A 26,587-nucleotide genomic window follows, 5' to 3' on the forward strand; every position below is an offset into this window, starting at 1 on the left:
GAGCAATAAGAAATGCTGTTTTTTCTTTGTGGTTGCAAATCGCTTCACCACGTTCAGGAAATACAAAAACAAAACGGCATGTGATGTCAACATCAGATTATTGTATGACTGGGAGTCATCACTATAACTTCTATCTCTTATCTGTACGAGGATATCTATCTGTGTATTAGGTCAACGTCATGATCCTGTTGCATAGTGCAGGGACTCCAGAGAGGCTCACCAATGTGGAATAGACCTCAAATGGATGTCTGTGCCCAGTGTGGAGTCACTGAGAGTGTGGAAGTTGACCAGGTTCAACCCCTCCCTTCTCATTCCTGCTCCCTTCGTCTCTTTAGCCTCAACATGAACCGTCTACCTGGCTACGACAATGTCAAGCAGACTACTGAAGATAAATTGCCTTACTATTAGCCTTAATCCGAATTAAGACCATGCCAATTCCATAATGAAGACTATAGTGGGGCTTTATCGTTATCAGGATTAAGACAGTAAAACACAAAGCCATCATCAAGACTCGGATCAGATCATCTGAGAGAACAGACGAATAGGCTAGTTCCTGTCCCCTGTATCCGGTGTCTCTGCTTAGGAACGTCTCCTGTCCCCTGTAATAATATTAATTAGGTGGGTGCTTATATTTGTCCTATTTCACACATAGTGTGTATTATACGCATGTGTGAAATGGAAATGTGTTTTTTTGCATATCCCAACTCCCCCTGAGGCGCCCTCGGTATGTGTATGTATGTGTGTGTGTGTGTGTGTGTGTGTGTGTGCGTGTGTGCTTTTGGTTTTATTATCCTTAGTCAGAAAATTCTGACGAGTGGGGTAATTTCACCAGTCCCCACAAGGAAAAAGGCTATTTTAGGGTTAGGTCTACAAATACAGTTAGAATTAGGTTTAGGGTCAGGGTTTTGGGGTTAATGTTAGGGAAAATAAGGTTTTGAATGGGAATCAATCAGTTTGGTCCACACAAGGATAGTAAAAGAAACATATGTGTGTGTCCTATATCTTCTCTCCTAGGAGCAGCATGTGGGTAGAGAAGAATGTCTGAGCTCTGGTCAACATACTACAATAACAACAGGATCCATTCCACAACACACTGTGTTTTAGATAGGGGAGAGAGAGAAAGGGACAGAGGGATAGAGAAAGAGAGGGGGGGGGAAGAGAAAGAGAAAATGAGAGAACGGAGGGGAGATAGAGAGGGTGTAAAAGTGAAGAGAAAGTGAAATAAAGAGAGAGAGACAGAGAAAGAGGGAGAGAGAGAAGAGAGCTAGCGAGAGCTAGGGAGAGTAGAATAGCACACATCACTAACCAAACAATTAATCAGCAGAGGAATGGGGGGGGGGGGGGGCTGGCTGGCTGTTTGTCTGTCTCTCCTCTTTCTTTGTCTTTTCAGCTGTCTCCAAGCCCAGCCCAAACAGTACCTTACACTCTGAAATAGCTCAGAGAAAAGATAGTGGAGGAGGAGGGGGGGGGGGTCTTGCCTGGCGACATATGGCTGCACAGCATTCACTTTCTCTGTCATTTCCTCTGCCTCCTCCTCTTGCTGCCTCTGTCTTCGCTGACTCCTCTCTCGTCTGCCTCTTCCTCATCTATCATATCCTCTGCCGCTGCCTTACCTTTCTACCTCTGGCAAGGATCAACACTCAGCACAGTCTGTCTCAACTCAGCATTACTGAAGGGAACAACAATCAATTTACCTACTGAAGTATGGTTACAAACAGTGACACTACTGGAAACGTCATTTGCAATAAATAAAATGAATCTGTGTGTACGGCGTATGGTAATGGCACAGCCTCACTCTTGTGGTTGTGAGAGAGATGGAGAGAGGGAGATAGAGGTGGGGGCGAGAGTGAAGTGTTTGTTCATAGAACATAGAACAGGGATTTCGATTACATAAAAATACACCACATTTGTAGTGGTTTGACCAAAATTGCTCTATTTCAGTAAAACAGCAGCCGCAGCGGTGATAATGATAAATGGTTTTACTCATGGTGTTCCACTCAGTTGCTAAAATTACAGCTGTAGTGCCTCTGGTCAAACTGAGGCCAGTCATTCAGCCAGTTAGTCAGCGAGCCAGACAGTCTTTTCATTCAGTCAGTCAGTCAGTTAGTCACAACAGATTTGATTTAACCTTTAAATATCCAGGAAGTCCCATTGAGGTCAGGAGACTTTTACGAGGAAGACCTGGCATGTAATATAGTGTACCCAATCCATTAACCTGTTAATGATGGAGAAAGCACAATAAGTCCAACTCCTCTCACTTTAAATCAAATTGTATTTGCGCCGAATACAACAGCTGTTGACCTTACAGTGAAATGCTTACTTACAAGCCCTTAACTTCTACATTATGAACCCCTGCGGCCGCCTGCGGTCAAACCTACTCCATCCCTCTCATCCCATGTTACTGAATCAGGTCTTCCAGAGGTCCTGGTTGGAGGATTACAGATTTCCTGCTTATTACCTCATGATTCTGGGAATCTTCCAACCAGGATTTCTACAAAACCTGGGAATTTGGGGGAAGTTGCTGGAATATACATGGAAAGTAAACATGCACGAAGATGCGTCACAAAAGAGCAAAAAAGAGTGATTCCTGTAAACTGTAAACCACTTTAGATAACTAGCTAATCTTCTTCGCACCACTTTAACTAACTAGCTAATCGTCTTGGCTAACTGTGGGGTGGAACAATTAGCTTATTTACAGTTAATTAGCAACTGTAAATCTCTACTCTAGAAAATGCGACGCAGTCTCCAAAACTTCAAGGTGTCTCCAGTAATGTTTCCTTTAAAAAAAATGTTTGTCAAATCGTATTTGCAACCCTATCCACTTTGTTTTTGGCATTGATGTTGTGGCGTGAGCTCGTCACAGTGTGGGGCACACCTGAGCCACCCTACCTGACAGCGTCAGCCTCCAGCAGTGCCAGGGCCTGGCTGCCAGGTAGCTAAGCTGAGGCACATGCCAGCGGGGAACACAGTCACACACACCTGGACCTCTCTATCTCTCTCTCTCTCTCTCTTTCACGCACACACACACACACCTGGCCATCAGCACAGTACAGTTACACTCATAAACAAATAAACAAGCTAGGTGACAAAAAATAAATGGATTCAGATTTGGATCAGTTTGGTTAAAATGTGACTTGTTTCAGGAAGCTAGGTGTATGTTGCACGCCACTACATCACAGGAGAGGGATTTGAACCTAATACAAAATATATATAAAAATTGAAGGGCCTCCCGATTGGTGCAGCGGTCTAAAGCACTGCATCGCAGTGAGGCGTCACTACAGACCCTGGTTCAATCCCTGGCTGTATCGCTGGGAGACCCATGAGGCGGCGCACAATTGGCCCAGCGTCGTCCGGGTTAGGGGAGGGTTTGGCTGGCAGGGAGGTCCCTGTCCCATTGCACTCTAGTGACTCCTTGTGGCGGGACGGGCGCATGCATGCTGACTTCTGTTCCTCCGACAAATTGCTGCGGCTGGCTTCCGGGTTAAGCGAGCAGTGTGTCAAGAAACAGTGCGGCTTGGCAGGGCTGCGTTTCGGAGGACGCATGACTCTTGATCTTCGCCTCCCCCGAGACCTTACGGGAGTTGCAGTGATGGGGCAAGACAGTAGCTACCAATTGGATATCACAAAACTGGAGCGAAAATGGGGTAAAAAGTAACAACAAAAAAAGCTTTTTTGAGATAGAAATGTCTTCTGGAGCATGTGAACTTTCATGTGCCTTAATAACAACCGTGTATGCCATCTGTCAATACGAATAGAATTGTTGAATTACGAGCCTAGTTGGTTTAGCCACGTAAAAACACAGGAACCTTTCTGCTAGCCATGATTGCCTGAGGTAATGGATGGGCTGGACATGTCCATAGAGGAGTTCGGATTGGTCCGCCATGTAGCATGCCTCTGTCTATAACATGAGCAGCTCAGTATGTGTCCATGCTACTGCGTCTTTTTTGAAAGATATAACGTTAACCAGGGAGTACTACAAAAGTTTTGCTACTGTTCTCAACAACATTGCTGGCCTGAATTTAGCAGGCACTGTTGACAAAGATCAGTGGGGAAAAGTTGTGATGGACTACTTTCTGCACACGGTCAGTGTGAACCAGAGTGACTTGACACAACGGGCTAAACCTGCGTTCATCCTGGTAAGACGAGTCTAGCTACATTTTCAGATATTATGCATTTCAAATTTGGTCAGAAAGTTGTTTTCATTGCAGGTTAAAGTGTACTGTTAGCTAGCTAGCGAACGTTAGCTTGCTAGCTCGCTAGCTAAGGTTACGTATATAATCTGTGTAGTAATAATATTTATATCTCAGAAACCATTTTCATTGACAGTTATAGACTAATGCTAGCTAGCTAACTAACATTGAACGTAGTTGGTTAGCTTTAAATACCTGCAGATTCATACTGCAGCATGTCATGCAAGGTGGCTAGTTATGACAATCCGTATGTACTGCATGGGTTGGGATTATGGTTCATTGTTTAGCCAGCTAACTCGCTACCTAAATGTCTAAACAAAAGGCTCCACTTCGCCAGAAGATTACATGACCCATCAAGTAGGCAGGTGTGTCTGGGGGGGTGGTTATAGAATTTATTTCACATTACCCATCAATTTAGACAAGTACGTTTGGGTAAGAATCATCTAATAATTATAAAATATGTATACAATATTTTTATCTGGAAACTTTTGATATTGCTACTGTGCCAAGTGACTATTTCCCTGTACTGTTTACACCTGTATGGTGTGTGCATGTGACAAATCAAATTTTATTTGATATAGTATGTGTTTACTAGAGACGGTAATGTGAAGAACAGCATGACCTGTACAAAAGCCAGGTTAGGATATAGGCCAAAATGTATTTTTACTACTACTTTTTGCTACTACTTTCAACACTTTTAGTCTTTAAAATCTTTGGTCGTTTACTACACTACCTAACTCACTCTGTTTAGCAAACGAACCAATGTAAATGCTTAAAGAGATGGGTGTGAACAATGCTGAATGGGTGTAGACAAAGAGGAGCTCTCCAGTAGGTGTATCAAAACAGTCAAGGGACATTTTCAACGTCACAAATGGAAAAGAGATAAACACAGGACAAGCCTGAAAACCATGACAACCCATGCCATTGTATATAGACCATGTCTTAGCCATTGAACATCAGTAAATATGTCAAATTACATCTACCTGTCTTTGCTGCTTTCCAAAGGTGGTGAGACAGACAGTAAAGACAGTTGAGAGAGAGCAGAGAGTGAGAGGAGGAGTATTTAAGGACCAGTGCCCTGGCTTTGGCTTTGAGGTCAATGAAAGAGAGCGAAAGAGCAATAGAAAGAGATAGAGAAAGTGAAACCGACACGACACGGACACACAAACAAAAGATAGAAACTCAGACTCGAGGCTGCGGAGGTTGCGCTTCCTCTCTGTCTTCTCTACACTGACATAGAGACTCAAGGCTAGAGACTCTGAATTTCCTGTTGAACTGCCTGAGCTTCCTGTGGGCTCTGGCCCTTGTCTCCCCTCTGTTGGATCTCTGTCTCCTCACTCAAATCTCTGAGAGCCTCAGCCATCAGAGAAAACAATGTAAGGGACAGGCAGTCCCAGTCAACTGCAACTGGTTAGCCCCAGAGCTCTGACCTAGCACTCCGCAGCCTGCAACACACAATCACCACAGTACAGTCCAGTCAGCTGGGGATACGTGGGATGGATGATGGACACATTCTCGACACTGAACACAATGATGTTTAAAGGGAGTCAGCACTTCTACAAAACACTTTTAGGGTGTGCGTCAACTTATGCCTTTTATTAAAGGGATAGTTCGACATGTTGTCCCTTTTTTACTTACCCAGAGTCAGATGAACTCATGGATAGAATGCGGACGTCTCCGTGTCCAGTACGGAGGAAGTTAGAGGTAGTTCCTGGAACCATTGCTGACCAGCGTTAGCACAGCGACTAGAAGTCTACAGGAGAAGCTTGCATGCGGCAAGAAACATACAAATAGTTTCCATGAGTTGGTGTGACTCTGGGTAAGTAGAAAAAAGTACTTAATTGCCAAAATGTTGAACTAGCCCGTTGAGTGCAGCCCCTCTGCTCAGCAAACAAACTAAAACATTCTTGATACAGTATGTTGTCAAACTGGGGGTGTGGGACCATTACACACTCATAGTAGACAGAGCATGTATAGAAGAGTACTGTGTTACTGTGCTGTGTTGGCAGGCTATGAATCAGTGCTGTTAAAATGTCATTAAAAAAGTGTTCAATTATGTTATCAAAATGGGACTTCCCACTACAGACAAGAGTAGAGAGAGAAAACAGAGCACGTACTGTAGAGTTGGCTACAGTGCTACTGTACTGAATGTGTATAGTATAGTAGTCTACTGTACTGAAGGTGTATAGTATAGTAGTCTACTGTACTGAATGTGTATAGTATAGTAGTCTACTGTACTACTGTGAGGTAGGTGTAAGTGGAAGACTCAGGGTACGAATCAGCGGATGGTGAAATCCAATCAGGCCAATCCAGTCATATCCTGAAGAATCCTCTTAGTGGAGAAATCCTCTGTTCCTGCTCCACAGGTGTAACCATGACACTGTTGCACTCAGTGCATTGACCTATTGGGCAAACACACACACACTCGCACACACACACACACGCACAGTCATAGAACATGAGAATTGTATTGAATCTGGTCTTCCAGTAGCCTATGCCGAGTCCCCAGCATGCTCTGGTTTTCAAGGGGAAATGGAAAGACACCCTGTGACAAGACTCACTTTTGGACGCTAACAAGGCGACACTCTATCTTAACTCCTCCTCTGCATTTACTGGATTGGTTGAACAGTGCAGAAGAGCTCCTGCCCTGACAGTTTTTTCTTCTTCTCGTCAATACCAGAACGTGAGGGATCTAGTTTCGGATGTTTCTTTTACACCTGCTACGTTACGTTACACTTCCAGATGCCAGAGAATATATCACTTTTCTGTGGAAACAATTTTCATATACTCTTAATTAACCCTTCGTGCTTAGAATAGCCAATTATATTTCCACCAACCATTTAATTTGGTTGGCTTCTTTTTGAATGCTTCAGGCTCAACTTGAGGGTTAAACTACTGCGTTCTGGAAATCGGATTAGATACATAGTTTAATGCCAAAAATATGTTATTCGCAATGTCGCTAAGCACAAAACAAAACAACCATGACATCAATTGCCACTACAATGTCAAAACATGATTTTGTCATGAGTTCAGTTCCATTTGCTTGATTTTGCGGACCCACGACTATGGTGTATTGTCATTAGCTAGTTAGCATGCTAGCGACGCTAATCAGCTAGCACTCTTGAGAAACAAGATTATTTGGTCTGATGAAACCAAGATTGAACTCTTTGGCCTGAATGCCAAGCCTCAAATCTGGAGGAAACCTGGCACGATCCCTATGGTGAAGCATGGAGGTGACAGAATCATGCTGTGGGGATGTTTTCCAGCGGCAGGGACTGGGAGACCAGTCAGGATCAAGGGAAATAAGAATGAAGCAGGGTACAGAGAGATCATCGATGAAAACTGCTCTAGAGGACCTCAGACTGCGGCGAAGGTTCACCTTCCAACAGGACAACGACCCTAAGCACACAGCCAAGACAACACAGGAGTGGCTCCGGGGCAAGTCTCTGAATGACCTTGAGTGGGCCAGCCAGAGCCCGGACTTGAACCCGATCAAACAACTCTGGAGAGACCTGACAATAGCTGTGAATTGACGCTCTCCATCCAACCTGACAGAGCTTGAGAGGATATGCAAAGAAGAATGGGAGAAACTCTTCAAATACAGGTGTGCCAAGCTTGTAGCGTCATACCCAAGAAGACTCGAGGTTGTAATCACTGCCAAAGGTGTTTCAACAAAGTACTGAGTTAAGGGTCTGAATACTTATGTAAATGTGATATTTCTGTTTTTTTTTAAATATAAATCTGCAAAAAAAACTAAAAACCGATTTTTCATTATGGGTATTGTGAGTAAATTGACGAGGGGAAAAAACGATTTAATCCATTTTAGAATAAGGCTGTAACGTGGAAAAAGTCAAGGGGTCTGAATACTTTCTGAAGGCACTGTATATGGATATGAGCCAGAGATGTAATCTTGCTCTCATGGTCTCTGTCTTTATATTCGAGCTGGATCTTGGTCTCGATACACAGGGTCTGGGTCTTGATAGTTGAGTAAATGTAATTTAATTTCACTGAATTCAATTCTATTTCCTTTCATTCAAATTTGAATTCTGTATCCTGTTTACTACTTCAATTCAAATTCAAATGAATTAAAGTATTTATGAGGCATTCACATTCTCTTGAATTGAGCACAATCCCGACACACACACACACACACACACACACACACACACACACACACACACACACACACACACACACACACACACACACACACACACACACACACACACACACACACACACACACACACACACAAAAACTCCCTCCCTCCCTCCCCTCTCCCTTACCCACTCACTCGCCCGCCCTGTCCAGCCATTGCCCCTGGCAGTGCATATCCTCCCACAGAAGCACTAACAGCTCTAAGAGCTTGGCTTCTGAGGTGCTTAATTGTCCCAGAGAGGCCATTAGAACACTGTTAGAATGTTAGACTGGAACGTTAGAAAGAATGCCACAAGGCTCTATGGATCCCCTCCACCACATGCTCCAGTGGAGCCGAGGCAGCGCATTACATTACATCACCCTACGAGTCACTGCTGAGTGACGCAGAGGAGGAGACGAGAGGGAGGACAGGGAATTCAGCAAGACACATCAGAAACACAAGGCTAATTTACACCCCCCCCCCCCCCCACCCCCCCCCCCCCCCCCCCCCCCACTGCTTCAGAACAGGCCTCTCTTACACCATTCTTCCTTTTTTCTCTCCAGCTCTCTCCCCCTCTTCCTCCCTCTCTTTCTCGTAATCTCGCTGTCTTTCCCTCTTCTCTCTCGCTTGTCTTCAGAGACAAGGCCTCTATGTGACAAAGGAATCGAGACAAACAGCCGAGGGTGGGGCCCAACTGTAGTTGGCACTGCGCTTACTTGAAATGCTGAATGACACTGTGCCAGTACATTGTGACTTTGTGCCAGAATTGTGTGAGTACTAAGTGATGAGCAAAGCCTTCTGACTACCCACAGTGCAACAGAGAAACTATATTATACACTATATACAGTGGGGCAAAAAAGTATTTAGTCAGCCACCAATTGTGCAAGAACTCCCACTTAAAAAGATGAGAGAGGCCTGTAATTTTCATCATAGGTACACTTCAACTATGACAGACAAAATGAAAAAAGAAAATCCAGAAAATCACATTGTAGGATTTTTAATGAATTTATTTGCAAGTTATGGTGGAAAATAAGTATTTGGTCAATAACAAAAGTTTATCTCAATACTTTGTTATATGATGAAAATGACAGGCCTCTCTCATCTTTTTAAGTGGGAGAACTTGCACAATTGGTGGCTGACTAAATACTTTTTTGCCCCACTGTACTAGTATATTGGTGTAATATGACATCAACAGTGTGAATTAAGAATGAGGGTGCCAGTGTAAGTGCTGTGGTGGTTCTGGGTCTGCTTCAGTCAATTCTGAGCAGCTGTGGTAATACACTATACACCAAGAAAGCAAAGGTAACTGAACTAAATGACTATCGCCCCGTAGCACTCACTTCTGTCATCATTAAGTGCTTTGAGGGACTAGTCAAGGTCATGTCACCTCTACCTTAACTGAAACCCTAGGCCCACTTCAATTTGCTTACCGCCCCAATAAATTCACAGGCAATGCAATCGCCATCGCACTGCACACTGCCCTATCCCATCTGGACAAGAGGAATACCTATGTAAGAATGATGTTCATTGATTACAGCTCAGCATTTAATACCATAGTACCCTCCAAGCTCATCATTAAGCTCGGGGCCCTGGGTCTGAACCCCGCCCTGTGCAACTGGGTCCTGGACTTCCTGACGGACCGCCCCCAGGTGGTGAAGGTAGGAAACAACACCTCCACTTCGCTGACCCTCAACACTGGGGCCCATGACTGCATGGCCACCCACGCCTCCAACTCAATCATCAAGTTTGCATACGACACAACAGTAGTAGGCCTGATTACCAACAATGAAGAGACAGTGCAGGGAGGAGGTGAGGGCCCTGGGAGTATTGTGTCAGGAAAATAACCTCTCACACAACGTCAAAAAAACAAAGGAGCTGTTCGTGGACTTCAGGAAACAGCAGAGGGAGGACCCCCTTATCCACATCGACGGGCCAGCAGTGGAGAAGATGGAAAGCTTTGAGTTCCTCGGCGTACACGTCGATGTCCACCCACACAAAAACCCAAACGGTCCACCCACACAGACAGTGTGGTGAAGAAGGCGCAACAGCGCCTCTTCAACCTCAGGAGGCTGAAGAAATGTTTACAAATGCACAATTGAGAGCATCCTGTCAGGCTGTATCACGGCCTGGTACGGCAACGGCACCGACCGCAACCGCAGGGCTCTCCAGAGGGTGGTGCGGTCTGCCCAACGCATCACCGGGGGCAAACTACTTGCCCTCTAGGACACCTACAGCACCCGATGTCACAGGAAGGCCAAAAAGATCATCAAGGACAACAACCACCCGAGCCACTGCATGTTCACCCCGCTATCATCCAGAAGGCAAGGTCAGTACAGGTGCATCAAAGCTGGGACGAGAGACTGAAAAACAGATTATATCTCAAGGTCATCAGACTGTTAAATAGCCATCACTAGCACATTAGATGCTGCTGCCCTATATACTTAGACTTGAAATCACTGGCCACTTTAATAATATTTACATTTATATTGTATTCTATTCTACTGTATATGCCGCTCTGATATTGGTCGTCCAGATATTTATATATTCTTAACTCCATTCCTTTACTTAGATTTGTGTGTATTGTTGTGAAATTGTTAGATATTACCTGCTAGATAGTACTGCACTGTTGGATCTAGAAACACAAGCATTGTGCTACACCCGCAATAACATCTGCTAAACACGTGCATGTGAAAAATACTATTTTATTTGATTTATACACAAAAGTATGTGGACACCCCTTCAAATTTGAGGATTAGACTATTTCAGCCACACCTGTTCCTGATGGTGTATAAAATGGTGTATAAAATCAAGCACACAGCTATGCAATCTACATAGACAAACATTGGCAGTAGAATGGCCTTATTGAAGAGCTCAGTGACTTTCAACGTGGCGCCGTCATAGGATGCCACCTTTCCAACAAGTCAGTAAAAATCGTCTGTCCTCGGTTACAACCCTCACTACAGAGTTCCAAACTGCCTCTGGAAGCAACGTCAGCACAATAACTGTTTGTCGGGAGCTTCATGAAATGAGTTTCTATGGCTGAGCAGCCGCACACAAGCCTAAGATCACCATGTTCAATGGTCGGCTGGAGTGGTGTAAAGCTCGCCGCGATTGGACTCCGGAGCAGTGGAAACGCATTCTCTGGAGTGATGAATCCTGCTTCAACCAGCTAACTATATCATCTGACCATTGGTCTTGAAGTCTGTGAACCATACAGTGCATTCAGAAAGTATTCAGACCCCTTCCCTTTTTCTACTTTTTGTTATGTTACAGCCTCATTCTAAAATGGATTAAATAAAAAAATGGCCTCATCAATACCCCATAATAACAAAGCGAAAACAAGTTTAGACATTTTTGCAAATGTATTGAAAATATAAAAACAGAAATACCTTATTTACAGAAGTTTTCAGACCCTTTGCTATGAGACTCAAAATTGATCTCAGGTGCATCCTGTTTCCATTGATCATCATTGAGATGTTTCTACAACTTGATTGGAGTCCACCTGGGGTATTTCCAATTAAATGGACATGATTTGGAAAAGCACACACCTGTCTATATAAGGTCCCACAGCATGTCAGAGCAAAAGCCAAGCCATGAGGTCGAAAGGAATTATTCGTAGAGCTCCGAGACAGGATTGTGTCGAGACACAGATCTGGGGAGGGGTACCAAAACATTTCTGCAGCATTGAAGGTCCCAAAGAACACAGTGGCCTTCATCACTCATAAATGAAACAAGTTTGGAACCACCAAGACTCTTCCTAGAGCTGGCCAAATCAGGGGAGAAGGGCCTGGTCAGTGAGGTGACCAAGAACCCGATGGTCACTGACAGAGCTCTAGAGTTACTCTGTGGAGATGGGAGAACCTTCCATAAGGACAACCATCTCTGCAGCACACCATCAATATTTTTTAAATTTTTAATTTCACCTTTATTTAACCAGGTAGGCCAGTTGAGAACAAGTTCTCATTTACAACAGCGACCTGGTCAAGATAAATCAAAACAGTTCGACACAAACAACAACACAGTTACACACAAACAAACACAATAGAAAAGAAAAATCTATGTAGTGTGTGCAAATGTAGAAGAGTAGGCAGGTAGGCAATAAATAGGCCATAGAGGTGAAATAATTACAATTTAGCATTAGTACTGAAGTGATAGATGTGCAGATGATGATGTACAAGTAGAGATACTGGGGTGCAAAGGAGCAAGAGGGTAAGTAATAATATGGGGATGAGGTAGTTGGGTGTGTTATTTACAGATTGGCTGTGTACAGGTACAGTGATTGGTAAGCTGAACTTTACAGTGTCCCAAAACTTTTTGGAATTAGTGCTACAGGAAGCAAATATCTGTTTGAAAAAGCTAGGCTTAGCTTTCCTAAATGACTGAGTATTTTGGTTCCTGACTTCCCTGAAAAGGTGCATATCGCAGGGCTATTCAATGCTAATGCAGAACGCCACAGGATGTTTTTGTGATGGTCAAGGGCATTCAAGTCTGGGGTGAACCAAGGGCTATATCTGTTCTTAGTTCTACATTTTATGAATGGGGCATGCTAATTTAAGATGGAGAGGAAAGCACTTTTGAAGAGCAACAAGGCATCCTCTAGTGACAGGATGACGTCAATATCCTTCCAGGATACCCGGGCCAGGTCGATTAGAAAGGCCTGCTTGTTGAAGTGTTTTAGGGAGCGTTTGACAGTGATGAGGGGTGGTAGTTCGGCCGCGGACCTATTACGCACACAGGCAATGAGGCAGTGATCGCTGAGATCCTGGTTGAAGACAGCAGAGGTGTATTTAGAGGGCAAGTTGGTCAGGATGATATCTAAGAGGGTGCCCATGGTTACGAATTTAGGGTTGTACCTGGGAGATTCCTTGATAGTGTGTGAGATTGAGGGCATCTAGCTTAGATTGTAGGATGGCCGGGGTGTTAAGCATGACCCAGTTTAGGTCCCCTAGCAGTACGAACTCTGAAGATAGATGTGGGGCAATCAATTCACATATGGTGTCCAGGGCACAGCTGGGGGCTGAAGGGGGTCTATAACAAGCGGCAACGGTGAGAGACTTGTTTCTGGAATGGTGGATTTTTTAAAGTAGAAGCTCGAATTGTTTGGGCACAGACCTGGATAGTATGACAGAACTCTGCAAGCTATCTCTGCAGTAGATTGCAACTCCGCTCTCTTTGGCAGTTCTATCTTGTCGGAAAATGTTATAGTTAGGGATGGAAATGTCTAGATTTTGGAGGCCTTCCTAAGCCAGGATTCAGACACGGCTAGGACATCCCGGTTGGCGGAGTGTGCTAAAACAGTGAAGAAAACAAACTTACGAGAGGAGGCTTCTAATGTTACCAATGCATTTACGGTTACAGAAAACAAATAAGAGCGCCTGGGGAATGGGAGTGATGCTGGGGGCTGCAGGGCCTGGGTTAACCTCTACATCACCAGAGGAACAGAGGAGGAGTAGGATAAGGGTACGGCTAAAGGCCAACAGGACAACGGCCCTAAGCACACAGCCAAGACAATGCACGAGTGGCTTCGGGACAAGTCTCTGAATGTCCTTGAGTGACCCAGCCAGACCCCGGATTTGAACCCGATCAAACATACCTGGAGAGACCTGAAAAATAGCTGTGCAGCAACGCTCCCATCAAACCTGACAGAGCATGAGAGGATATGCAGACATGAATGTTGTGTCATATTAAAGCAGAGGTTGTGCTCTTTTAAACTAAGTTAACTTGTAATCTTCATTTGTTCTTTTAATTTGTTATTCTTGAGTCATGTCTGTTTGTTTGAAAAGTGTGAGAAAATTAGCTTTAGCTTGAAAATGCTCAGTAATCTACAGCAGCATTCAAAAATTCTATTGGGTTCTAAAGGGTTAAAGAATTCTTATTATTTAAAAAATTTTGGCACACAAAACTATTCAGGCAACGTGGATCTTCATCCATCGGGGAATTGAATGTTTCAGAAGCTTGATCTTATCATCTAGCCACTAAGCTAGCAAGTTAGCACACCAAATGCACAGCTGGAGCCCTGAGCTGGATATAATTGATTTGTCACATTTTAGATAGTTAACTTAGCACGCACGCCCGCAGCCCTCACAAAGCGGGGGGCCGGGGCAGTACTGAAAATCATACCTTCGGTATATATGGTATATCGCCCAAAGAAGATCATCCAAACCCTTTCACGGCAGGGGACATACATATTATGTAAATTGAAATTTCATCCCGATGCCTTTCTTCGAACTTTCGTCAATTTGAAAAAGCTCTCTCTCTCCCTCTCCCTTTGCCCATGTGTGACTGTGAGGTGACTGTTATGAGTGAGTTTCCCTCTCTCTCTCCTCTGTGTAACTGTGAGTAGACTGTCCAAGTCTTACCCCTGGGGACTCTGAAGGGGGGGGGGCTCTGTTTGACCAAGCGTGTCTAGGAACGTCACACACACATACACACACAGTATTTTCAGTATTATGACTGATTAAGTGCACTAGCTGCAAGCTTCTGGCCTGTTTGACTGCCTGTAAATGCATGCAGTAAAACTTGCATGCATTTCTTTATGTAGTAAAATAAATGAAGAAGTGCCAGTCTGTGCAGGAGCAGGTCATGTGAGGATTGTTGTTCTATTCCCCTGTCGCTGCCTGGTAATGTCAGAGCAGAGCAGAGCTGCTTCCAGGCAGCTGCATGAAGGACGCTTCACTTTGCTTGCGTCCCAAATGGCACCCTATTCCCTATATTATGCACTACTTTTTACCAGAGCCCTGGTCAAACATAGCGCACTAAATACGGAATAGGGTGCCATTCGGGATACAGATTTGACTCCACACTGCAGCCAGGGAGAGAGAGAGATTTATTTATAGCTGATCAAAAGTCCCTGTTGGACCGTGGGCACTGTGACGGTCAGGACCGATGGGGACAACCACACTGACTGGCTACGCGCACATGCACACACACACACACACACACTCTCTCGGGTCTCTTATAAGATGAGGCATGATGGCTCGATCATCTCTGCTTTCTCTGCATGAATAATACAGATGCCAAGATTGGGCTTGGTGAGGTTTCACCACATCTTACTGGGCAGAAAGAGAGAGAGATTTCCAGTGACAATCTTGATTATTATTATTTTAATTATGTTAATATTGTAAATGTATCACTTAATCTCCAAAGTACACCTTGGCAATATGTGCAATGTTACGTCATGCCAATAACGCAAATGGAATAGAAGTGAAGTTGTGAGAGAGAGCGTTCATTATGTGTAAAGTTGTGTGCGCTACAAATAGGGTCTCTGCCAGAGACCCAGCCTGTGTGATTAGCCCTTCCCTCTCTGTCACTTCTCAGTTTATCATCCATCACACACACACACCAACCCCTCTTCCTCTTACACGTCATACAAAATCACCTGTTAGAGAGATTTTCTCTAGTCAAACAGAAAGAAAGGAAAAGCGACACTATCATTAAAACTAATCAGCACTTCTTTATTCCTGCCTTTTTGCCGGCATCGCCATGGAAACCCACTGAGAGCTGTCACTGGATATCGACAACATTGGAACATTGGAAAGGAGGATGTAGAGGCAGATAGATAAGAGGGGAGAGAGAGGGGGAGGGAGAGAGGGGGGTACAGAAAGAGAGAGATAAAAGAGAGAAGGATAAAGAGACTAATGGAGTGTGTGTAAGGGGGGGTTGTATAGTTAAGGCTCTCTGAAGCGTTGTCAATCAAAACCACCTCATTGAACTGTCAATTGATGATCTCGAAGATTTCCAATGCAATCAGTAGTAATTACCAATACTTCCTTTCGCAACATATTCAGTTATGGTTGATCGGCTTACGTTTGCCATGTAAGATGAGAGAATATAGAGGCTTCTCCGTTACAGCAGTCATCACAGGTTCATTTCACCTGGCAACACTCCACTGAGGCTCAGGCACTGTAGACGTCCTCTACTCTATTCCCGCTAACCCTGTGTGGAACACCTTAAAGGATAAGTATCAGCAGCAATCCCCAGCTAGAGCAGAATACCTTTTAGAGTCATACCACGGTCACAAGTTAATGTTTTACCTCTGTCCATTCAATGACTAACAAAGCCAAGCCCACACACCATCCCTCCATCCAGTCATAAAATATATGGACTCTTAGTCAGCAAAGTTAAGATAGCACAGGAGCCTCTCCCAGTGAGAATACATGACACCATACTTTTAACACAGCCCTCCAAAAGACGTCTTACAATCCTGCTCTACTATGTTCAGTGGGAATAGTAAGACACCGGACCAAAGGGGTGCCAAAGATGAGAATGAGACCTTATTTGTGCGTGTGTGTGTGTGTGTGTGTGTGTGCATCCATCTCTGTGTGTGGTTCTTCTGTGCTGAAGCCATCTGGGTGACTGTGGTGACATATGGATCTTTGAGACGATGGAGATGTGCACACCAAGGCCACACGGGTAGGCTACAGACTAGAGAAAGCCACATGTATGGGGCTGGGAATGACCAGGGACCAAATGATACGATATTATACCGATACTTAGGTGCCGATACAGTATGTATTGCAGTTCTCACAATTCTATATGTATTGCGACTCGATCACTTTATTGCGATTCGATGTTCCAAACATATTTCTCACCACATGTCTGCTGCAGATGGACAAGAGGGAGCCATGAGAAAACAGTCACGGAAGTAAGTGCTGAAAACAAATTGGCTCCCTGTTTAAAAAGAAGATGGGGAACAAGCTATGGAGGAAACATACTGGAGTTTTGGTGCGGGTACAGCCAACTAGCAGAGGTGATCGCAAAGGTGATCAGGTGATCGCAAAAACACAATATTGCGATATTGTCAAAACAATGATATATCGTCAAAAATAATATACCAAAAATGTTGTAGAGGATAGATAACACAAGTCTCCATGGTAATGTTTGACAAACAAACACTTTGACAGGTTTACAGACTTTTACAGCTAACCCAAATGAGAAGTGTTACATTTCAGCTACCCTAGCCCAGAGACACCGGAGCTCGTTCCTACAGCAAACGTGATGTTTTCAACTTTTCAGAATAGAACAGAACAAGGATATGGACAATAAAATGTATTTACTGGTCTATTGTTACAACTAAATTCACACATGCTACTCACAAACAAAGCTTGCTGAGCTTCCAAGTAATAAGTAACAGGATTATTCCATTTGCGAACTAGGCAAGAAGGCAACAATGGCCTCTTGGACCTCTGCTATCTTATCTAAATGAAATGTAGGCTATGAGACAGACTCGTTAGATAACACAGTGAACAGTGCCAGAATGCATATAACCTAGGCCCAGATCTAAATACTATAGGAAACAAACAACAAGGGGATATAAAGAAGACCATTCATTGTCAAAGTTTCAGCCTAAAGCTGTAAGTCACTGCAGCTATAAGTCGCAAACACTTCATACAGATCATAGACCTCATACAGGTGGTTAAAGTGTGATCATATCTGTAACAGGACAACTAGGGGGGTGCCGACATGGCCATACTTGTATTCGTATCTGTAAATTGACAGTTGATAGTCAGATCGGCTCGGATGATAGTCGTGATCGGAAAAAAATGAAATATTTTCATATGCAAAATATCCATCTCCCTGCACGTTTATAGACCAAACAAGCTGCAGATTAAGAGCCATGGAGGGGTGTGTGTGTGTCTGGCCTGTGTCTCCTCAACTTGAAGCGGGCAGAGAGGTTTGCTATCAGTCAGAATGCGCATCGATGTTTCATATTTTTATCCCATATCCTCGCCCCGCCTGTTAGACATTGATAGCCTGATAGCAAACGTCCTTGCCATTTGATTTAGCATAGCAGCAGGCTAACAGGAGGCAGCAGCAGTCTGAATGACCAGACCGAAAAAGAGAAGTGAAAGTGAATGGGTGAAATGATGAAGTGAGTGGACAGAGAAATACAGCTTCACTCTATCTAATCAGAGCAGCAGGGTCAACGCACAGCCCGCCCTTATCTTTACAGACAAGCAAACTAGCCAGTTGAATTATTTACACCCCGTAGCACCTCACTTGACTGACTGGCTGGTACACCTGTCAAACGGTAACGCAGGTGTCCTATGGCGAGCTCAGGGAGGACAGAAACCTCCCGTGGAGAAGAAGGGCAAAAGATCGCTTGGTCTTGATGCTGAAAATAACTAAATAGCCCATTATATAGAAAGTATTTTTTCTTCTCCGTGATGTTACATACAAACCAGTATCTGCTTTGCTTCAACCTTGGTTTATAAAGACTCATTTATTAGACATTTGGGAGAACACACAGCTGACAAGTTGAGTTCCATCTAAAATAGCAGCTACATATTTTAACAAGCTTGCTGTATTGCCAGATGCTGGCTGGCATTCGAAAATGTATATATTTTTCCCCCACAGATAATTACCAAAATACTCGGATTATAAACGTATCCAGAAAATTGCCCATATCCGTTACGATACTCGTTTTGTCCGACTATTCGGCACACATCTAATAACAACTAACACTGTTGGGGCACACAGGTGATCGCAAAAACATTTCCAGAAACCAAGGCTTCAATCAACCCAAGCCCAGGTTGATGCAAACACCAGACAAAGCAATCATTAACATACTTGTAGAGTATGTTATTCTGTGTGTAGGTGTGTCTGGTTGTTGCCAGGTACTCCTGTTGACACTCAAGATGACTGATGTTTTTGTGCTGACTGCTGAGGAGGTGTGATGGAGTGACAGGTACTGCATGCATCTCTATGGACTCTACATTGTTAAAACTAATAATGTTACATATTACAGTTGAAGTCGGAAGTTTACATACACCTTAGCCAAATACATTTAAACGCAGTTTTTCACAATTCCTGACATTTAATCTTTGTAAAAATTCCGTCTTAGGTCAGTTAGGATCACCACTTTATTTTAAGAATGTGAAATGTCAGAATAATAGGAGAGAATGATTTATTTCAGATTTTATTTTTTTCATCACATTCCCAGTGGGTCAGAAGTTTACATACTCTCAATTAGTATTTGGTGGCATTGCCTTTAAATTGTTTAACTTGGGTCAAACTTTTCAGGTATCCTTCCACAAGCTTCCCACAATAAGTTGGGTGATTTTTGGCCCATTCTTCCTGAAAGAGCTGGTGTACCTGAGTCAGGTTTGTAGGCCTCCTTGCTCACACACTTTTTCAGTTCTTCCCACATATTTTCTGTATGATTGAGGTCAGGGCTTTGTGACGGCCACTCCAATACCTTGACTTTGTTGTCCTTAAGCCATTTTGCAACAACTTTGGAAGTTTGCTTGGGGTCATTGTCCATTTGGAAGACCCATTTGCGACCAAGCTTTAACTTCCTGACTGATGTCTTGAGATGTTGCTTCAATATATCCACATAATTTTCCTTCTTCATGATGCCATTTATTTTGTGAAGTGCACCAGTCTCTCCTGCAGCAAAGCACCCCCACAACATGATGCTGCCACCCCCGTGCTTCACAGTTGGGATGGTGTTCTTCGGCTTGCAAGCATCCCCCTTTTTCCTCCAAACATAAGGATGGTCATCATGGCCAAACAGTTATATTGTTGTTTCATGAGACCAGAGGACATTTCTCCAAAAAGTACAATCTTTGTCCCCATGTGCAGTTGCAAACCGTAGTCTGGCTTTTTACTTTTGTACCTGTTTCCTCCAGCATCTTCACAAGGTCCTTTGCTGTTGTTCTGGGATTGATTTGCACTTTTCTCACCAACGTACGTTATCTCTAGGAGACAGAACGCGTCTCCTTCCTGAGCGGTATGACGGCTGCGTGGTCCCATGGTGTTTATACTGGCTTACTATTGTTTGTACAGATGAACGTGGTACCTTCAGGCGTTTGGAAATTGCTCCCAAGGATGAACCAGACTTGTGGAGGTCTACATTTTACTTTTTTTTTTTGAGGTCTTGGCTGATTTATTTTGATTTTCCCATGATGTCAAGCACGTTTGAGTTTGAAGGTAGGCCCTGAAATACATCCACAGGTACACCTCCAATTGACTCAAATTATGTCAATTAGCCTACCAGAAGCTTCTAAAGCCATGACATCATTTTCTGGAATTTTCCATGCTGTTTAAAGGCACAGTCAACTTAAGTGTGTGTAAACTTCTGACCCACTGGAATTGTGATAACGTGAATTATAAGTGAAATAATCTGTCTGTAAACAATTGTTGGAAAAATGACTTGTGTCATGCACAAAGTAGATGTTCTAACCAACTTGCCAAAACTATAGTTTGTTAACAAGACATTTGTGGAGTGGTTGAAAAACGAGTTTTAATGACTCCAACCTAAGTGTATGTAAACTTCTGACCTCAACTGGATATATCTATCATATAGCCTATCCCTTTACATGTTTATCATTTGGAGGACCTTTTCAAGTGTAGAGTTTTGAAAGGAAGTGATCCTAAATCTCAATAACATAAAAGCTTTTCTAGTATGAACACAATGGGGCAGTGGCTACTTCAACAAAGCATGAGATTAAATTCCTGCAAGTGTTGTATAGCAGCAGAGCACTTACATCAAATTAATTGTTACTGTTAGTTATACAGCTCTCCTGGCCTAATTGCAGGTTGATGCTTATTGTCATAAGTCTTGCCCTGGAGGCAGAACTGAGCGGTTTCTGCTAGATGGGCCAGCTGCAATGTCAAAATTGCCTATATTATAAAAAATTTAGGAAAACAAAAATGTGTTTTTTAGTCTTAATTTATGGTTAGGGTTAGCAGTGTGTAGGATCTTAAGTTGATCACTGTTTTGTTACTGAGAATTTTCTTGCAGTGGTTTTTAGTTTTCAAAAGGCTTTTATAGTTTGTCATTTCCGCTTTGGAATTCAGAATTGACTCGCCCTAACCAAAAATGTATCAACCCCTACAAAAATGTCCATCAATTATGATCCACATAATAATTCACATGTTGTCACGCCCTGACCTTAGAGAGCCTTTTTATTTCTCTATTTGGTTAGGTCACGGTGTGAATTTGGCTGGGCATTCTAGTTTTTCTATTTCTTTGTTGGCCGGGTATGGTTCCCAATCAGAGGCAGCTGTCTATCGTTGTCTCTGATTGGGGATCATACTTAGGCAGCCTTTTTTCCACCTTTAGTTTGTGATCTTGTTTGTGTGTAGTTGCTTTCTGCACTGCATGTAGCTTTACGGTAATTTTGTATTTTGTTGTTTTTTCGCTGTCATTTAAATAAAAGAAAGATGTATGCCTACCACGCTGCACCTTGGTCCAATCCATCTCTAAACGAACGTGACACGTGTCATGTTGCTGTAGGATTATTTTTCTTCTGTAGGAAACTGGCTCAAAGTAAGATCCTACATCTGTAATACATGTGAAACATGATTATAAATCTAGCATGAAGAGTCTTCTATTGCCTACAGGAATAAATTAAACTGTTTACGTGGTAGGCCTATAGAAGTCCTATGATATGCTTATAGCAATTACAATGGTGTCCACTACACATACTTGGAACAATTAAAATAAGGTGAAAAGTTCACACTGTTGTCTCTCAACCTTCCCGTCCTCTCGCCTTCCCTTGACTTGAATATGTAAGATGATTTATTTAAAAAATAACTCATTGTGAAACCTTAAATCAGAATGTGGTGGTAGCCTATCTGTCATCGCTGTGGTTTTACTTAATGAATTATGTCTGTAACGTGGCAGAGAGAATCGTAACATGGAAATTGGAATTCAAGATTCATGAATTGGCCAATTGTGCATACAAAGGCCTTGTTAATATAATTCAACTTTGCGCAATCACCCCAAACAGAGGACAGGACGAGACATTCACATTACATAGCTCATAATTACTGCACGCTTGGCAAAGCAGGTCATTTGAATTAGCTGAATACCATCTCAATTCTCTAAGACAAATTAATCTGTGAAATGCTATCATATCTTTATAGTCGTAGCACATCAATAACGTGAAATGGTCAAAATTGTAGCATTAAAAGGCCTAATACCACTATAATAGTCCTGCTGCTACTACATTATACTATTCACACAGTAATGTATCAGGATTCATGGGTCATTCTAGGGCTATTATCCCACAGATGGCCCAGGCAGGTTGACTGGGCTCCAGTCCCTAGTTGCATGTTTACATCTCAAGACATCCTATTTCAGATCAACCAGCTGTGAGCCAATGTTGGCCATACCTGGCTAAAGGGTTTTCATTGAGTTCAAAAGGGGAAGTCTGTAAGATGTGCACAAGCAAATAGACCTATCTATGAACTATCAGAAGTCTTTTTTTATACTAAGCCTACTGTGTGTGGTATGTGGTAACAGTAGTCAAGAAATAAAAACATGAGAGAACAAATAACAATGCAAAACATAATTTGCATAGCATGATTACCGAGTTGAGCCGAAAACTAAACGTAAACAATGTACACATTATGTGTGTGTGTGTGTGTGTGTGTGTGTGTGTGTGTGTGTGTGTGTGTGTGTGTGTGTGTGTGTGTGTGTGTGTGTGTGTGTTATAGGCGTATTACTCAACTATTTTGTTTATGGTGGATCATTTGCACAAAAACAACAGAATGCATATCCAAAATTAGGTAGGCTACTTTTCATCGGTTTCAACCAATGTCTGAAAAATAGCAGGGCTGCTCAAGATGAGTTTTGATTCGACACAGCACGATGGACAAGGGAGCAGCCGCCGATGCAAGCTGACTTCACAAAATAACAGTCGATACAGCCACAAAAAAACATTGGCTAAGTATTTCGTTTGTTTATAAGAAAGCTTCACAAATGTGAGCGCTTTCTTTCAATACAGCATTCGTTTAGAGGTAATATGGGAGAGAAATCGCAGTTTATTGTCCCTGCCTGTCGTCTGAATTGTCGCTGTCATACTTTATACCATTTTAACATAACCGTTATGCACATAGTAGCACAAATTAAGGAATTAATCTCCGACAAAATTCCTATGCACAAACGCCTTTGAATTTGAAAAGGACGATAGGAATTCTAACGGAGCCTCGTTCGTGAATCCCTGTCCGCTATTTTGTTACCTCTCGGCTGCGGTCGAAGCAGGCAAATAGCAACAGGCCAGGGATGGAGGGATAAAGGAGTCGGCGCAGACACACATTCCTATTCGTTTTCTGCACACACAGTAAGGAAAAATGTCTTACCGGGCTTTATCTCGCAAAGCTTGGATTTCTTCAAGGTCTATGTTCTGCCTGACGATGATGCTTTGAGTTGTTAAGCTGTCTGAAGGCGGAAACAGGAACTGGGAAGGGAGACTGCTACGCGAGCCCGAGTAGTCACTCCGCTCTGCTTGGCCTCTACTGGGGCTTCTTGAATTGACACAGAGCTGCATTGCGCATGCTCGAGTCAATTCAATGAGCGGTTCGAGCCGCACACAGTCTTCTGATGCGTTGTTATTTTCCACATTTGAACCTATTGAACGAAATTGTCTTCTACACCTTTTTTTATATGGGGGAATTTGGTATTACCAGAATAGAAGTGGATATTGAACAGATCAATTTGGTGTCCAAAAGTGTGTTTAATAAACAGGTGTCTTCATGATATATATTTGTGAGGCCCTGAAAAATCCGAAGAAAGTGTGTAATCACATAATTCAATGGGGATAAAAAAAAAAAAAAAAAAAACGATTAAACTGATTACTCTATCGGGCATTTTTCAGGCGCTTTAAAAGTTAATGATATCCCAGGCTTAGAAAGAGTAGGTGGGCAGGTGGGTATATTTAAGCAATAACGCCAGAGGAGGTGTTGTATATGGCCAATATGCCACGGTTAACGGCTGTTCTTAAACACGACACAACACGGAGTGGCTGGTTACCTTACCTTAGTTGAAATGTCCCAGCAGCAGCACACTGTGCCCGTATTCGTGAAGCATCTCGGAGTAGGAGTGCTGATCTAGGGTACGTTTTGCCTTTTAAATCATTATGAATAAAATAACAGGGGGTACCTGATCCTAGATCAGCACTGCTACTCTGAGATAATTTTTTAATATGGTTCCTGAACCACAGCCATATACCCTGGTCAATTACATACGGTACATGAAAAGTTCTCTACTGGCCAGCATTGCAGTTTTTGCTAAATAACCTCAGATTATTTGACAGGTCTACATCTGCATGGAACACGCAATCCAAATAATCTATAAACCTATTACTCTTTGGTAATAAAGCAAATGTGGCAGACATAACTGGCACTACTAGTGGTCGTTTTCATAAACCAACGATGATGTGCTAGTTCCACCCAGTGGTGATAGCGTTGTAGTACAGTCTTGTTCAGAAGAGCTACGTTTCAAAAAAAGAGTTCGTTTTTTTCAAGCAAAATTGTCATAATACTGGGTTAAATATGTCCTTTACATGTATGTTATATTTGTAGGTGCAGGTCCAATGTATTGACAACAATGCATCATGTTCATGACAACAATGCATGTTCAATGCATGTTCAAAACTGAAATGTTCATGATCAAAATGAAAGAAAACTGAAAAGACAATGACACTGCTTCTTTACAGCTTTGTGAACAAACCATCCAAATAGATTCAAAATTGTTACACGTGATAGGCATTTAAGTCCTACTACTACAAAATGAATACCAATGTATTTTTGAGAAGGGGGCGTGGGAACGAAGATTGCTCGTGCTCTTGCACATGCTTTATGAAACTTGTGTTTCATAGCAACCAGACAGGACAACGTGGTGAGTTGTTTGGCTGGTAAAAAATCGAATCAAAAGTTCTGGGGATGTCGTTTAACAATAGCAAACTACCTAGGCTATCTAGAAAGATTACGTAGCAAGCATTTTATTTTCAACCAATCAAAGTTAACGTTGCACAGTATTGATTACATGATTACAAAATTCTAGACCACCTTTACTCCACACACAGAGACGCCTACAAAGCTCTCCCTCACTCTCCATTTGGCAAATCTGACCATAACTCCTGATTCCTGCTTACAAACAAAAATTAAAGCAGGAAGCACCAGTTACTCAGTCTATAAAAAAGTGGTTAGGTGAAGCAGATGCGAAACTACAGGACTGTTTTGCTAGCACAGACTGGAATATGTTCCGGGATTCTTCCGATGGCATTGAGGAGTACACCACATCAGTCACTGGCTTTATCAATAAGTGCATTGAGGAAGTCGTCCCCACAGTGACTGTACATACATACCCCAACCAGAAGCCATGGATTACAGGCGAAATTCGCACTGAGCTAAAGGATAGAGCTGCCGCTTTCAAGGAGCGAGACTCTAACCCGGAATCCTATAAGAAATCCTGCTATATCCTCTGACGAACCATCAAACAGGCAAAGCATCAATACAGGACTAAGATCGAATCGTACTACACCGGCTCCGACGCTCGTCGGATGAGGCAGGGCTTGCAAACTATCACAGACTTCAAAGGGAATCAACTGTGTGATCACGCTTTCCACAGCCGATGTGAGTAAGACCTTTAAACAGGTCAACATTCACAAGGCCGCAGGGCCAAACGGATTACCAGGATGTGTACTCCGAGCATGCGCTAACCAACTGGCAAGTGTCTTCACTGACATTTTCAACCTCTCCCTGACTGAGTCTGTAAAACCAACGTGTTTCAAGCAGACCACCATAGTCCATGTGCCCAAGAACACTAAGGTAACCTGCCTAAATGACTACCGACTCGTAGTACTCACGTCTGTAGCCATAAAATGCTTTGAAAGACTGGTCATGGCTCACATCAACACCATTATTCCAAAAACCCTAGACCCACTCCAATTTGCATACCGCACCAACAGATCCACAGATTACGCAATCTCTATTGCACTCCACGCTGCCCTTTCCCACCTGGACAAAAGGAACACCTACGTGAGAATGCTGCTCATTGACTAGAGCTCAGCGTTCAACACCATAGTGCCCTCAAAGCTCATCACTAAGCTAAGGACCCTGGGACTAAACACCTCCCTCTACAACTGGATCCTGGACTTCCTGACGGGCCGCCCCCAGGTGGTAAGGGTAGGTAACAACACATCCGCCACGCTGATTGTCAACACGGGGGAACTCATGACTGCACGGACAGGCACGACTCCAACACCATCATTATGTTTGCCCATGACACAACAGTGGTAGGCCTGATCACCGACAACAAAGAGACAGCCTATAGGGAGGATGTCAGAGACCTGACCGTGTGGTGCAAGGACAACAACCTCTCCCTCAACGTGATCAAGATAAAGTTAATGATTGTGGACTACAGGAAAAGGAAGACCGAGCCCCCATTCTCATCGACGGGGATGTAGTGGAGCAGGTTGAGAGCTTAAAGTTCCTTGGCGTCCACATCACCAACAAACTAACATGGTCC

General features: G+C 43.2%; 1 protein-coding gene across 3 annotated transcripts in view; it reads right to left on the minus strand.

Annotated features, from left to right (window-relative positions):
- Positions 1-23,593, minus strand: part of LOC129812064 (alpha-(1,6)-fucosyltransferase) — a 122,086-nt gene extending 98,493 nt beyond the window's left edge. Inside the window, exons 1-2 of one of the 3 annotated variants that reach the window (XM_055863998.1) lie at positions 23,419-23,509; positions 21,508-21,615 (exon numbers count right to left, since the gene is read on the minus strand). The gene's annotated coding sequence lies outside the window, so the exon portion shown is untranslated. Of the gene's footprint in view, positions 1-21,507; positions 21,616-23,418 lie in introns of all 3 variants that reach the window. The other 2 variants (XM_055863996.1, XM_055863997.1) reach the window with 2 other exon arrangements.
- Positions 23,594-26,587: the final 2,994 nt, after the last annotated feature.

The sequence above is a fragment of the Salvelinus fontinalis genome, chromosome 15 (genome assembly GCF_029448725.1).
Source record: "Salvelinus fontinalis isolate EN_2023a chromosome 15, ASM2944872v1, whole genome shotgun sequence".
In the NCBI taxonomy this organism is placed as follows: Eukaryota; Metazoa; Chordata; class Actinopteri; order Salmoniformes; family Salmonidae; genus Salvelinus; species Salvelinus fontinalis.